General features: G+C 43.9%; 1 protein-coding gene across 3 annotated transcripts in view; it reads left to right on the top strand.

Annotated features, from left to right (window-relative positions):
* Positions 1–13,384: 13,384 nt before the first annotated feature.
* LOC311236097 (annexin A4-like) overlaps positions 13,385–16,515 on the top strand; it is a 29,651-nt gene continuing 26,520 nt past the window's right edge. For all 3 annotated transcript variants that reach the window (XM_084323701.1, XM_084323700.1, XM_084323699.1), the window contains exon 1: positions 13,385–13,520. The gene's annotated coding sequence lies outside the window, so the exon portion shown is untranslated. The remainder of the gene's footprint in view (positions 13,521–16,515) is intronic.

Here is a 16,515-nt window from a genome sequence, read left to right as displayed (position 1 = left end):
CGCTCCAGGCTGCGTTTGAGTGCACAGACTGGAGCGTGTTCCGCGACACAGATAACATTAATGTCTACACGGAGACAGTGCTGGACTATGTTCGTACTTTGGTGGAAGAAACAATCCCCACTACCACAATTAGAGTTTACCCAAATCAAAAACCCTGGGTAGACAAATCCGTCCGTGAAGCTCTGAAAGCGCGCACCAAAGCATACAACGACGGCCTGGTGGCAGGCAACATGAATGACCACAAGGTGGCGCGATACAACGTAAGGAGGACAGTGACAGAGGCCAAACGGCGCTACAGGGATAAAATTGAACTCCAGTTTGAACAGGCTGACTCCAGAGCTATGTGGCAGGGGCTCAAAACGATGACAGACTACAAAGGCACCTCCCTCAAACTGAACAGTGACATCTCCTTAGCAAATTACCTCAATACCTTCTATGCGAGGTTTGATGCTGGTAATAACAACACCAGCCCACAAGCCACGGCAATGGGGGGGGGGGGGGGGTCTGCTGCTGATGGAGACTCAGTGTTCAGGGTAACAGAGCATGAGGTGAGGCGGACCTTTAAAAAAGTGAATATCAGGAAGGCAGCAGGACCGGACGGCATCCCCGGCCGCGTCCTAAAAGTCTGTGCCGACCAACTGGCCCCGGTATTCACTGACATATTTAATCTGTCCTTAGAACAGGCTGTCATCCCCACCTGCCTGAAGAAGTCCACTATTATCCCTGTACCCAAAAAATCCAAGCCTGCTTGCCTCAACGACTACCGCCCTGTAGCTCTCACCTCCATAGCCATGAAGTGCTTTGAGAAGCTAGTAAAGGGCTACATCTGCTCCTCCCTCCCCATCAACATGGACCCCCTGCAATTTGCATACCGCCCCAACAGGTCCACGGAGGACGCCATAGCCCATGTGCTGCACACAGTAGCATCACACCTGGACAAGAGGAAGGGGAACTATGTGAGAATGCTATTCATCGACTACAGCTCGGCATTCAATACCATAGTCCCCTCCATACTCATAGCCAAGCTCAGGGACCTGGGCTTGAACTATGACCTCTGCCAGTGGGTCTTGGACTTCCTGACGGGCAGACCCCAGGTGGTGAGAGCAGGCAACTGCACCTCCTCATCCATCACCCTCAACATAGGGGCCCCCCAGGGCTGTGTTCTGAGTCCCCTCCTCTACTCCCTGTACACACACGACTGTGTGGCTCAGCGGAGTAGCAACACAATCATCAAATTTGCTGACGACACAGTGGTGGTGGGCCTGATCTCTGCCAACGACGAGAGGGCCTACCTGGAAGAGGTCAAGGTCCTGGCGGGATGGTGCCAGGAAAACAGCCTCTCCCTGAACGTCAGCAAAACAAAGGAGATGATTGTGGACTTCAGGAGGTCGGGGGTCAAGGACTACAGCCCCCTCAGCATCGACGGGGCACCGGTTGAGACAGAGAGTCAACAGCTTTAAGTACCTCGGAGCCTACATATCCGAGGACTTGACATGGACCACACACATTGACAGTGTTGTGAAGAAGGCACGACAACGCCTCTACTTCCTCAGGCGCCTAAGGAAGTTCCAAGTCAGTCAGAAGATCCTTAAGAACTTCTACTCATGTACAATAGAGAGCATCCTGACTGGCAACATCACCTCCTGGTTTGGGAATAGCACTGCACAAGACCGAAGCAGACTACAAAGAGTGACACGTTCAGCCGAACGCACAATTGGAGGGGGGCTCCCCACCCTCCAGAACATTTACAACAAGCGGTGCACGGGCAAGGCTAAGAGAATCATTAAAGACTCCAGTCACCCAAACAACTGCCTCTTTGAACTTCTGCGGTCAGGCAAGCGATACCGGAGTCTCAAGGCGAGCACAGAAAGACTCAGAAGAAGATTCTATCCCCAGGCCATCAGGCTGCTCAACGAACAATGAACACTACACAACAACAACAACCATCAAACGCACATAGCACACACATCCACACGCACACACTCACTTTAAACAAACACACTGTAGCACCCACTCCACACACTTTATATTTATTGATGAAGGATTGCACTACAACTCGTACACCTTACTGTAAATTGTACCTAAATTGTACCTCATCCCATTTCTGCTTTGCACTATATAGTATTGTACATTAGTACACTGCATAGTATTGTATATTATATGGTAACTCAGTTACGTCTATTCTGCATCGAACATTGTACATATGTCTATACTGAACACTGTGACCTCATTTTCTACTTCTAATTTACATGCTATACTATGTTATTTGATACTATCTTGTCTAGCACAGTCTCTGGAGCGTAACAGTAAGAAGCATTTTGTATGAAAGTATTCTGTACTTCTGTATGACAACTATTAAAGAAACTTGAAACTTGAAAACTCTCCTCGCTAGTTCTCTGCCTGTCAAACCCTGTTTGAGGAAGTGTCGGGTTACACTATGCCTACATCCTAGACTGATGAGTCAATATGGTAATTAGAGACACAGACCCATTGATACTAACCTGTATTACTATAAAACCATGCACAGAAAAAAGGCATTTATAATGCATGTCCCCTTTAAATCAACTTTCCAGCCCCCTGTCAACTGTCAAATTATGTCAACTGTCAACCTGAATTAACATTCAGTATTTAATATGGTCTGATATTAACACTTTCAATGCCGTAGCTCGGTGCCCCAGAACCTTGTTGCGTGCCAGCCTTAACACATTCCCCGCCAATCACGTTGTACAGCGTTATTGCCAGCCATGCGTTGTCTGCCAAACCACGCTGTACAGCGATATTGAGATCAATATTTAATTTTTTCGACATGGCATTCATAATTCATATATACACCTCCGGCGCTGCAGCTGGACCCTACGGCAAAAAAAAACGACGGCTCAATACCACCACCTAGTGGATGGTCGGGCGAGTTACACTGGTAAACAGGATATGGCTGCTGTGCGTCGATTAAATTCATCCGGCCGTCAGATATTGTCGCAAGGCTCCCGACAGACACTATAGTACATATCGATCGCTTTATAAACGTAATAATCGATATGATTTCGGCGTTTATTGCAACATACAAACCGGAAATGGACGATCGACGTCCTATACCTGGGATCTTTCACCGCCAGTCTCATTGACGCACGGTAAGAGGACACTGACGCTATTTTCAGCCCAATTGTTTATTCTTTTCACTGCAAACCGATCTGATCAATATATCACCCATACTACATAAAGCATTTACTGACAATCACAGAATTATAAACGACCCCCCCCCCCTTTCATCCGCGCATGATGATGCATAATGTATAGGATCATATACAGTTGAATTTTTTAATATATCGTGTATCGGGAATAAACGGCAATTGATAATCTATATGCGTTTATGCCTATAACTCACGTTCTATGAATTACTGCAGAAAATGATAAAAACATACTTATATTCTAGAAGGTATTTTTGGATGAATCTATTAATGAAAAAGTATAACGTTCCTACATCCTGAACGATAATCGATGTTGAATGGGCCATAGTAATGTCAATTTAGCAATACAATTTAAAAAGTTATAGCCCTGCAAAGAAGGTGAACATCTCCATAGGCTTAGAGTGGTGGCAGTGAGGCTACATTGATGGATATAACCGTGGCAGGGAATGTGTTAATCAAAAACGATCGGTATCGGATCGGTATTGGCCGATATGGCTCACGACGATCGGTGATCGGTATCGGTGGCAAAAAACGTGATCGGGGCATCCCTAATCATTATGATCGACTGGAATATAAATAATAATACCGGTAATAGGTTTACTACTTACATACTGTAGTTGTCTCCTTAACACTTTCAGAGCCGGCCATGTTTTCCTTTTTACCCCCTTGAATGCCCATCATCCACTTCAATGTTAGCGTTAATATCGCCTAATCTATGTTTTTAATTATGGCTATGTGTCTAATCTGCCCGTTGCTTATCAATGACTCATTTTCCAGTCAACATTGTCGAAGCGGATTGTTTTTTTATCGGTTCATTTCCGTTTTATAGCATCTTGAAAAGCCCTCGTTTTCAAGGAAAATAAAAATATTCCATAATAAACTGAATATTCAGGGAGCTCCAGTAGCTCACCGCGTACCTCGAGCGCTATTTCGGCGCCGGGGACAACCGTGCTCGTCACGGATCTGGGGTTTAGCGAGTTCGAATCCCGGACTGCAGCCGTGCCTTTCCCAGAGTGTCTTCCCCCCATCTGTACCCCATTCAGCCTGTTTCTGTCGGTCATTCTTGACCAGAGTAAATGCGATAAACGCAAAAAAGAGCCAGGGAATGGCCAAAGTTAAAAAAAAAAAAAAAAAAAACGGAATATTCTAAAATACACAAAAAACGCAAATTTTTCTGCCTATTTATGAATCGTTTTCAAATAAACGCTAGATTATCGATAGTATATACGTATGCACGCTATATAGGCGATCTGATATCTGATATATTTCCTGATCGCTCGCACAGCCAAACAGCCATATCACACATAGGGGAAAAGCTTATATCTCTGTGAAAACAGGTCTGATTATCCTAAGACTGGTAAAATAGATTCCTTACCTGAGATCAGATGGTATCCAAAAAGATTATTCCAATTCCTGATCACCATTCCAAAAATCTATCCTTTTATTGATCCAATGCTACATACTGTAAACACATATTACACGCTGTTCTGATGGTCCACAATGACTAGGATCATCTCCGGTTACATGCGTGAGAAGTAAAATGTGGATTCCGGATTTTTTTTTCATTTCATCCATTTTCATTGAGTCCATTCCAAAAGGGTGCATTACCATCTGGGAGACGATAGGGGGCGCTTTTTTCACATCTGAGCTCCTGATGGGGCTGGTTTCCCAACGGTAGACTCGGTTGATGAAATATGAATTCAGATCGCTAATAAAAAAATTAAACGATATTTGTTGTCATGGGCATTCAGGGGGCGGGCTGATAACGCGTGTTATGTCGTCCGTGGCATCCAAAGTGTTAATACTGTAGTTGTTCATTAATGTTACCTAAATGTCATAAGTGAATTATATAGAAACAACTCACCAAAATGTACTATTGCACAACTGATTTGACAAACAAAATCCACCAAGGGAGGGAGACCCCCCCTTTACCCCCCCGCCCCCGCACCCTCCCTTGCCTGACCATGGCATTTAGTGAAATTATACTACTGCTCTAGGGGCTGAGCCCCCCTAAAGGTCTGATGCTAGACCCGGCCCTGCTGTCATGCACTTGTCCTAATTATAGTAACCTACACCGACTGTAGTGCTTAACATTTTGATGAACATTGTTACTCAGGTGATTTGAGTTGTGCCCTTCCTGATGACTTGTCGTACAGAACTTGTAAGTCGCTTTGGATAAAAGCGATAAATGTACAGTGAAATGCTTGGTGAAATGTTTCCCCACACACAGATTTCTCCTTCACTGTTCCTGCCCCCCCCCCCCCCAAACAACGGCACCAGTGTAACATCTCACTCAGAAAAACAAATATCAGTATATCTGAACTGGGGAACATGATCCTGTCCCACACCTCCCCCGACCCGCCCACTGTCGATAACCTGGTTTCCCACTACAACAAGGCTCTAGCCCTGGATGACGACCAACCACCTCAAACTGAACCTAAGCAAAACAGAATTGCTCCACCTGCCGGCCAAATCCTCCCCCCTGACCGACCTTTCCATCACAGTCGAGAATGCAGCTGTGACCGCGTCCCCGACCGCCAAGAACCTTGGTGTTGTCCTCGACGACCAGTTGAACTTCTCTGCTCACATCGCAGCGACAACCAGAACCTGCCGATTCCTCCTGAGCAACGTCAGAAGGATACGCCCCTTCCTGACAAAAGAAGCCACCCAACTCCTCGTCCAATCAACAGTCATCTCCCGCCTCGACTACTGCAACGCACTGCTCGCTGGCCTCCCGGCCACTGCCACTAAGCCTCTTCAACTCATTCAGAACGCAGCGGCCCGCCTGATCTCAAACCTACCGAAGTCGGCCCATGTCACCCCACTTCTTAGGGACCTGCACTGGCTCCCCATTGCTGCACGAATCCGCTTCAAGGCCCTTGACCTAGCATACCGTGCGGCAAAGGGAACTGCTCCCGCCTACCTCCGGTCAATGGTCTCTAACTACACACCCTCAAGACCCCTACGCTCTGCATCTTCTGGCCGCCTCAGACCTACTCCTATCCAAGCTCCGGGAGGGTCATCAAAGAGAAGTCGCCTATTCTCAGTCCTTGCCCCACAATGGTGGAATGAACTACCCACCCCAGTTAGGACAGCCGAAACATGTCCAATCTTTCGCCGTCGAATAAAGACTCACTTCTTCAACCATTATCTGAATTAAAAAAAAAAAAAAAAATCTAACCCTAACTAACCATACTGTCATGCACTTGTCCTAATAAACTAACCTACACTGTAGCACTCAACACTTTGATGAACATTGTTACTCAGCTGATAGAGTTGTGCTCTTCCTGATGGCTTGTCGTACAGAACTTGTAAGTCGCTTTGGATAAAAGCGTCAGCTAAATGACTAAATGTAAATGTAAATGTAAATGTAGCCCAGTGTTTCTCAAAGTGGGGGGCGCGCCCCCCAGGGGGGGCGCAGAGGCATGACAGGGGGGGCCTTGAGATTTATTAAAAAAAACAAAAACAAAAACAAAAAAAAAAAAAAAAAAAAATTTTTTTTTTTTGGGTTACAGAAAATTATCACTAAAGTGCTATCTGTTGCAGCTGCACTGTTCTCCATGAAAATACCATTTCTCAAAATCTGAAAATCATTATTTAATAAAACACAGAAAAGGATCACCAAGTTACTCTGGATTAAAAAAAACTTTACAGACAACATTGAGACAAAGCTTCCTGACACATCTCCATCCAAACTCTTGGAAGAACTCTTTGAAATCTCATCTGATACCACCTGGAGAGCTAGTTTCAGAGTGTGGTGCTGACTGCTGAGTACCAAGTATCTCATGATGCAGCAGTTAAGGTGTTGATACCATTCAGCACCACATACAGTATCTGTGTGAAGCTGGCTTTTCATCCATGACAGCTCTGAAAACAAAATATAGGGCCAAGTTGAGCCTTGAGGATGACATGCGTGTTGCCTTGTCATAGACTGACAGCAATAAAGACTGTTTGCTTATTTCCTATGTTCGCTTTGTAAATTCCCAGTCACTGAGTGAAGATCTGCTGTTTTGCAATTATGTCAAAAACAGAGCGACAGCAAAAACAGAGCTCTTCAAATTTATTGACAGTTACCCGACAGAACATGGACTGAAATGGGAGAACTGTGTGGGCTTTTGCTCTGACGGTGCGCAGGCCATGGCAGAGAAAAGGAGGGGGCTACAGGCACTCATCAAGGGGGTCTCGCCAAACGCGCAATGGACGCACTGTAAATTCACAGAGGCGCTAGCGTCAAGACAGTTGATGTTACAAGATGTCTATATTTTTTTAAAAGCAGTCTTTGAGTGTGTATTGGACTGTATTGTTATGTTGTTGCACAATTGCACAGTTGTAAAGTGGTTGCACAATTTGAAAGGTCACGATATTGGTGTTATTTCAATACATTTAAACATGGCCCATTTCATGATTATTTTGTTGGGGCGAGGGGGGGGGGGGGGGGGGGGGCCAAAATATTTTGGTCCGCCAAAGGGGGGCCTGACAGAAAAAGTTTGAGAAGCACTGCTCTAGCCACTAGTTTCGACTCCCTGGCCCCCTTAAAACATGCTCAGTTTCCTTCACGCATCCTGCACCCTGGTTCTCCCCCGAACTCCGCACCATGGAAAGCCACAGTAGACAACTCGAGAGGCTCTACAGGAAATCTGGTCTCGTTGTTCACCATGAGGTCTACAATGACCACATACAGTCTTACAAAGAAGCTATAACCCGGACCAAAACATCATACTATGCCAACCTCATCACCAACCATCAACACAACCCCAGACTGCTGTTCTCCACCATTGACCGGCTACTCCGCCCCCCCCTTACTGAAGCCTCTGACCTATGCTCCAAGTTCCAGGACTTTTTCAGGCCAAAGTGGACTGGACACCATCTACAGTCAGCTTCAGCCTCCCCCTCCTCCTCACCTCCAACATCCTTTGTCACTAAGCCACCCACCCAGCCAGCATGCCCTCCCTCTCCTTCTTCTCCCCTGTGGATTCTGATCATGTTACTGAGTTGGTCACCAAATCCAAAGCCTCCACCTGTTCCCTTGACCCGATTCCCACAACCCTCATCAAGGCATGTCTCCCTGTTCTGTCCCCCATCATGGCTAACATTATTAACACCTCCACCTCTGGCACTGTACTCTCCAGTCTCATCCTAAGAAAATAAGGTTTGGACCCGGATGAACTCAACAACGATTTCCAACCTTCCTTTCCTCAGTAAGATCTTGGAAAGAGCAGTTGCCGCCCAACTCCACCAACACATGGACTCTGGACACATCAACATTCAAATGTCTCTTGGCCTGTCTGCTGCATTTGATAAAGTCTGCCACACTACTCTTCTGGACCGCATGTCTGACTACCTCAGTGTCACCAGCACAGCTCTCTCCTGGCTCCAGTCATATCTCTCAAACAGGGAACAGTTCATCACATCAACAACTCCAGATCCCCCCCTGCCCCAGTCAACCAAGGAGTACCTCAGCCTTTTTTCACCTCAAGAACATTTCAAGACGCCGGGCCCTCACTTACAAACTCTGTGGCTGAGACCCTCATCCACGCCTTCATCACCTCCTGTTTGGACTATTGTAATGGAGTCGTATCCGGGGTGACCCACAAAGCCCTGGATAGGCTCCAGTACGTTCAGAACTCTGCTGCCAGGGTTCTCACACACACCAAACCCTGGCAGCACATCACCCCCAACCTCATACACTTTCACTGGCTTCCTGTAAAAAGTGTGTCACCTTCAAGATCCTCCTGCTCACATATAAATCCCTACACACCACTGCCCCTCAATACCTATCCGACCTTCTCCACACCTAGACCCCCTCCCGGAATCTCCGCTCCTCTGACACAGGCTTACTCACCATCCCACAAGCCAGGTTGCGGACCATCGGGGACAGGGCTTTGAGGGGCCTTTCTCACTCACTCATTCTGTCCGTACCGGTCCGTACCGTCCTCATTCCGGGTCAGAGTGCAAACTCTCCCCCCCCCCCCTCTCCCCCCTCTAGTTTGTGTACACACTCAGTCTTGGTTCGCCCCGGGTTCTGTTTACGGTTTGCTTTTTGAGCGTTTACACTTGCCGTAGGCGACGATGTCACGCTCGAAAATGTAAACAGGAAGTGTGTTAACACGGAGACTGGAGACTGTATGCTGATATTAAAGAAACAAATAACCAATAAATATGAAGTTATATTTGAACCTCTGTTGCCAAGCCTTGTCAATATAACCCACCCCATTTTATCACGAATGGATGGTGTTGTAGAGTCCGCTTTTGAGCGTTTTGCAGGGATAGCGATAACGCTAAGCTAACGGCTAACGCTAGTTATCTTAGCCTTTTACTAGTAACATTGCTGCATCGATTATATTGAATGTCATTGATCTACTGGTCGACCACGGCCGACTGGTTGGGCACCACTGGTCTAATAGAAATAAATGCATTCGAACAAGAAAGTATAGTATACAGCAATGGCTAACTCTAAGCTAACGGCTAACACTAGTTAGCTTAGCCTTGTCCAGCAGACTGGATGCTGATATAAAAGAAACAAATAACCAATAAATATGAAGTTATATTTGAACCTCTGTTGTCAAGCCTTGTCAATATAACCCACCCCATTTTATCACGAATGGATGGTGTTGTAGAGTTCGCTTTTGAGCAGTATAGCATTGTGGCAAACGCTAAGCTAACGGCTAACACTAGTTAGCTTAGCCTGTTCAGCACATTATCCCATCGCTCGTGGCAATTATATTCCATGTCATTGATCTAGCATTGTATAGACATAGCATGGCAAACAAAATTGCCAGGCCTAATGCGAGCCAGGGAAGTGCTGTTTGTAACGTGGCTTCATGTTTTCATCCACTGAGCTGTGAGGTTCCACATGCTTGTTTTTGGTTGATTCAAGCAAGCAATTCAATTCAAGCAAGCATGACAGTAACAACGTTGTGTGTGTCACGCCCCCTGCTCCCACGGCCCGATTCCGAGACCACCTAATCCAACTGTCCCAGGTTCAGCGGGGGGTAAAACGAATCAGCGCTGTTTCGATCCCAAAAGGGGTGAGTGAGAACACTCCCCCCGTGCCCCGGGGCGGTGATTCGATCCCAATACCTGAGTGAGAAAAGCCCCTTAGTGTCGCTGCCCCCACCCTTTGGAACTCCCTCCCCATGGACATCCGAAATGCTAACTCTCTCGCCCACTTTAAAAACCTGCTAAAAACCCACCTCTTCACCCAGGCATATGGTCTCTGATGCTCCTTAGCATCCTATTCATTCTGTTTGTTCTATTTTGTTTTGTTCTGTTGTTATTCTGTTTGCTCTGTTCTGTTTTTGTAATTTGTTTCAGTTATCCTCTCCCCTCCCCCTTTTATTGTATATAAACTCAAGCCAAACTCAAGCCATTATTATTTAGGTTATACTTGGACGTTACTTCCATCCAGGTGAATGTTCATCCACTCAGGTACTTTATTTGATGGGAAGCACCTCATAGACCGGCAATGTCATTCACTCACTCACTCACTTTAGGTATTGTGATACTCTGCTGCCCCTTGTGGCAGCTCATATGTATTGCACTTTGTGTAGTGGATTGAATATCCTCTCTGGGAAAGAATAGTGATTGAAATTGATTGAAAATTGTATTAACATATTGCAGAATGGGTACAATACAGTACAGCTCAATACACACAATTGTTAAGGGGATGCAGAGAAAGACTTTCGTGTTGTTTACATCAGGGTCCCCCATTTTGTATTCATTATAACATATATGACATACATGACATAGATAGACAGTACTGCTACATCTAGACATTTATGACATACCAGATCTACAAATACAGTACTGTTTGTGATATACAAAAAGAGTCTAAGAAAGAGAGTATACATTTGAGGGCGAAGAAACTGTACATTGTGACACTGCTGTCAGTTATCTATCTTGTGTGCTTGATTTCGTTATCATTCACACACAGACAGCTCAGTAGAGTGCTCCTCCCAACAAGGCTACACTGTAAGCTGAAACCACCCTACACCTGCTGGTGACCAATACCTGTGTATTGTGTATACACACTGTGTATACGTCATGTAGACTGTGGTGGGGCGTTATGTGTCTGACTGGCAGCTCCAAATGTATTCCATAGACAAGACATGTCAGACAAGTTACATTAAATTAAATGTTATTTTACGAATTCACATATATTCTGCACATTTGTGAGCATGCACAACTCTGTCCTAAAGCTATATCAGAGAGAGAGAGAGAGAGAGAGAGAGAGAGAGAGAGAGAGAGAGAGAGAGGGCTGCCCCATAGACAATGAAAGGGGCTCTGACTTTGTGAGGCAATAAAATGATTGTGAGCTAGAATATAAGCTTAATTTGGGTGTAATAGCTCACACAAACATTTCATGGCCTCAATGTTAATATATAGACTTATACCCTTTCAGTTCAGTGCAACAATATGGGTTGATAATGCACACTGTCCCAAAATTATACACAGAGAGGACGAGGGTATACGACTATGATGGTAAACATCTTGGGAAATCTAAATAATGAAAACACTGTATAGAAGAGAGATTGAAATGGACCCAGGATGGGCTATATTGGCACAATATACAAAAACAACAACAATGCTGATTTATTTTGCACATAATCTCACACACATTCAAAAACTCTAAAGTTAGCAGTCCCTATAAATCAAGGCATTGCTATTTTTTCATATACATAATTTCATTGTGCTGTAATTGACACAATAATGCAATGTCCCGGATTGGCCATATTCAAACTAATTTACTCTCAATAACTGTCTAATTAAATTAATGTGTGCAAAACTGTTTTTTTTGGACGTGTGTGAGATTATATGCAAAATAAATCAGCATTGTTTTTTTTTTGGTGAAGTGCCCCTTTAACGTTGCCAATATAGCCCATCCTGGGTCCATTTCAATCTCTCTTCTATACAGTGTTATAGAATTTAGATTCCCCAAGATGTTTACCATCATAGTCTACCCTCTTTCTCTCTGTGTATAATTTTGGGACAGTGTGCATTATCAACCCATCTTGTTGCACTGAACTGAAAGGGTAGATACGTCTATATATTAACATTGAGGCCATGAAATGTTTGTGTGAGCTATTACAGAAGTGACACACTTATAATGATTATCACTTTTGCACTAAGGCTGTCAAAGTTAACGCAGTATTAACGCGTTATCGCCCGATTCTATTAACGCCACTATTTTTTTTTAACTCAAGATTAACTTTTTCAACAAAAAACTAAAAAAAATTATTTACTTTTTTTTTTTATTAGATTTCACTCAGGTGTATTATTGATACTCTTATTGATACTATGTTTGTTTCTGACTCAAAGTGTGTGTGTGTGTGTGTGTGTGTGTGTGTGTGTGTGTGTGTGTGTGTGTGTGTGTGTGTGTGTGTGTGTGTGTGTGTGTGTGTGCTTGTGTGTGTGTGAGAGATAGAGAGGGGGGGTGAGAGAGATGAGGAAGGGGCAAGAGAGAAAGAGAGCTGGGAGAGTTCTCAGCCCTTGTGTGGGTTAATAACAAGTTCCTAACGTTTTCTATCCGCTATTATTTCATGCACTTTATTCATTGTTTTAAATTATTATTTTCTTTTAAGTTATTTTTTTGATCACTCTGTTTTGAATTTGATGCAAATTTGCAATGCATGAGGGTCATCCTTTTGTGTTAAATGGCTGCATAAAGCAAGCATTTGTTGACTCTCATGTTGATAAGCGTATTAAAACTTGAAAAATATCAGTTTATGGTAAAAAAAATAAAATGCGATTAAATTGCGATTAATCGCGAGTTAACTATGGACAATCATGCGATTAATCGAGTTAAATATTTTAATCGATTGACAGCAAATTTGCACACAAAAAGGTTTTCTGGGGAGACCTTTTTGTCCTCGAATGCCCTCCCTCCTGTATCCAAGGAATGGACCCAGGGCCCCCGGCCTAAAGAGGACACACACTAGTCTGCCTGCCATAATTTCTACTCACCCCAGAATAGTTAGAGACTCTAACTCTGTTGTTTTTAAATCACTTTGATGAGGAATAAAGTAAACTGGACTCCAGTTTATTCCTCATCAAAGTGATTTAAAAACAACATTTGACCATTGTAATCATTCCCTCAAATATTTACAAAACAAAAAAATCCTTCTATTTCCAAATCAAATCAAAATCACGAGTGCGCATCACCTGAACATGCCCTGAGTCAACAGCCTAAGTCCGCATGCTCTTGAGCAAAGGTCATTTTCAACCAAATGGAAACAAGGCTAGATAGTATACACTACAGAGGACCCACCCACCCTCGGCTAGTAAACGGAACGGATTTCAGTCTCTCTTCCTGGATCTGAAGTAGTCTCGATAGCAGTAAGTAGGCCTATTCTCTATAGTTGTACACTGTAAATAGCGACGCAATATAACTGTACACCGTCAGGCTTCAATAGAATACAATATAGTATTAAGAAACGATGTCTTTAATAATGCTGTAAATGGTTTTATCCGCCCGTGTTGTGCAAAATTAGCCAAGGCTAGAACGGTGTTACCCGTTAGCGGTTTCTCTAGCTAGTTGGCCGAAGATTATCGGGAGTTTTACTTAATCCGTGTTTAACTTTGTCCAAAGGACGAATGCAGTTTTAAATGCAATTGCGCCCGAATGATGATGTAGCGCGAATCAACTATATCCATGTCTCGAACGGGACATTTTGTGTCCACACAGCCGGGGTGTGCGGTCACTTCGCACGGGTGGGATAAGATATTCGGCTGCGTTAACAATTTCGGGGTCCAAATAATCTTTGGTAGAAAGAAAGAGAGAGGTGTTAACATGGTTATGTTATAGTATAGAGTCTAAACATGTATGCGTATTCTACAATGCCGATATAAACTGCACCAAATCAATGGCTTGTTGTTGGCGACGCAGGAATCACAGGCCAGGCTAGCCCCTTTCGTGACTATGATGCACCGAGTGAATCCACAGTCACTTGCTCCTCCATAGGAAACCAACGTATGTTGACCATGAAGGACTGGTTCTGGCCGAATCGTTCGTTATACAAGTATCACAGAGAAATATCAAAGGTACTCACAGTTGCACATGGGTTTCGAACATAGATACGGGATGGTTTGAATGCTCGGCGTTGCTAATAAACATTTTAAATATATTTTATAAACTGGTCAACACTGTTCAAAACGGCATTATTTCCGGCGTTGGCTGCCTGGTACGCTTGCGCTGTGATCACACACACCAGGCACCCAACGCCGGAAATAATGCCGTTTTGAGCAGTTTATAAAAATTATTTAAAAATGTATTAGCAACGTCGAGCTTTCAAACTATCCCGTACCCGTATCTCTGTCCGAAACCCTCGTGCAACTGTGAGTACCTTTGTAATTTCTCTGTGATTCTTGTATAACGAACGGTTCGGCCAGAACCAGTCCTTCATGGTAAATCTAGGTTGGTTTCCTATTGAGGAGCATGTGACTGTGGATTCACTCGGTGCATCACAGTCACGAAAGGGGCTAAGGCCAGGCTACAGCATCGAACCGGGTGTTTGACTAGCGCTTCCCGGCTGTTGGGTTGAGTTCAGCAGTCAGGGATGGTAACCATGGAAGAACCCAGAGCCCAGGAATGCGTGAGGGGCGTGGACGGTGGACCACCACCAAATAAATGCTCTTTCAGCAATCCACACATTTTAGGTAATGAACCAACTTGTAGGACTTAACAGTGCAAAAACTATTTTAAATTTTGATTTAGTTTATTTATTTAAATACAATTATAGACTATGTAAACCATAGGCCTAAACAAGAAGATGCGGGGATTATGCGTTTGGTGGTCTGTCTTGCCTGTCTGTGGGGTCTATATGTGTAACTAATCTTGCCAACTACAAGGACATGCGTAGGTGGCCTTCTTAGCTATGTTTCATCCGTTTCAACTGAAATGGGCCCCACTCGCTAGCAGCAAACACATCCTGGATTGATAAAGCAAATGCACACAGCACTGTGCCAATGTGGATTATATTTATAACTGATGTGATGGAAACCTTTGAAAATGCACATCACCAACACAGAAAGATGTTTACTGACGGTCTTTCAGCTTGTAGTAGTAAACTCGCTCCTGACATAATCCAAGTAATGTAATCCAAGTAATGTAAATCTCCAGGGTCTAGTTGAGCTGCGTTGTGGTGAGTTTGACAGAGTGGCTACAGTAGCTTCCTGCCTTATGTGGAAATTTGCCTAAAACATTGTATTTTCATTCGCTTCCTATTGTGATTCTGGGTGAGGTAGACTATAATGCAGAATTATATAACATAATTAGCTGTTTCATTCTGTATATGACATGTCACTATGTGTAGCATTATGCTGTAAGATTTTTAGGGTTGAAAAGTAAGCAGAAAATGTCTCCTGTGTGCACGCAGACTCTCTCCATTTGCTTTTACCCCACAGTTTGAGAATCACTGGTTTAGCCGGCGTGTGCGTGTTTGAGAGAGAGAGAGAGAATTTCCTGAGAGCACTTCCTGAGCGCACATTTAAGTCAGAGAGTGTGATTTGTGCGTCAGAGAGGCATGTTTCAGTTTATGCCCAAGGCCCACTTTACATTATCTGTAAATGTACATGGGGGGTTGTTAATACAGGTATAAGATAAGGGCCCCATTATTTTATCTTGAAACGGGCCCCCTGAACCTTAAGGCCGCCTCATGGCCATTGGTGGATGCAAATAGGCACATAGGCTGACTGCTGGCCAGAAACATGAATCCTGGAATACATCAGTCAATGACAAGTATTTTATTTGACTTAATTTCCATCATTAAGTAACCATCACCTCCCTCCTTTGACAGCAGCTAGCCTATAACTTTATAACCAAGTCCAGTTTTGTCCCAATGATTCTTGAAAAGTAGATTATATTCCATCCATGGGGCTATTCCTCTCTGCTAGCTTCTGTAATAATGTTATATTCATCCATGGGACTGTTCCTCTCTGCTAGCTTCTGTAATAATGTTATTATTCATTCATGGGACTGTTCCTCTCTGCTAGCTTCTGTAATAATGTTAATATTCATTCATGGGACTGTTCCTCTCTGCTAGCTTCTATAATAATGTTAATATTAATCTGTGGGACTGTTCCTCTCTGCTAGCTTCTGTAATAATGTTAATATCTATCCATGGGGCTATTCCTCTCTGCTAACTTCTGTAATAATGTTAAAGGGGAACTATTTTACTATTTCTTTCACTATTTGGGCACTTTTACACAATTCCTGTGAGTCTATGGAACACCTATGTAATTTTTTTCCCCCAAAAAAAATCATTGTTTTGTAATCAAGTACTCAAAAACAGCATTTTTCTACCTCAAGATCTTAAGCCGTTTTGAGGCTGGG

The sequence above is a fragment of the Notolepis coatsorum genome, assembly GCF_963971535.1.
Source record: "Notolepis coatsorum genome assembly, chromosome: 10".
NCBI classification, from domain to species: domain Eukaryota; kingdom Metazoa; phylum Chordata; class Actinopteri; order Aulopiformes; family Paralepididae; genus Notolepis; species Notolepis coatsorum.
This window is presented reverse-complemented; position numbering and strand designations above follow the sequence as displayed.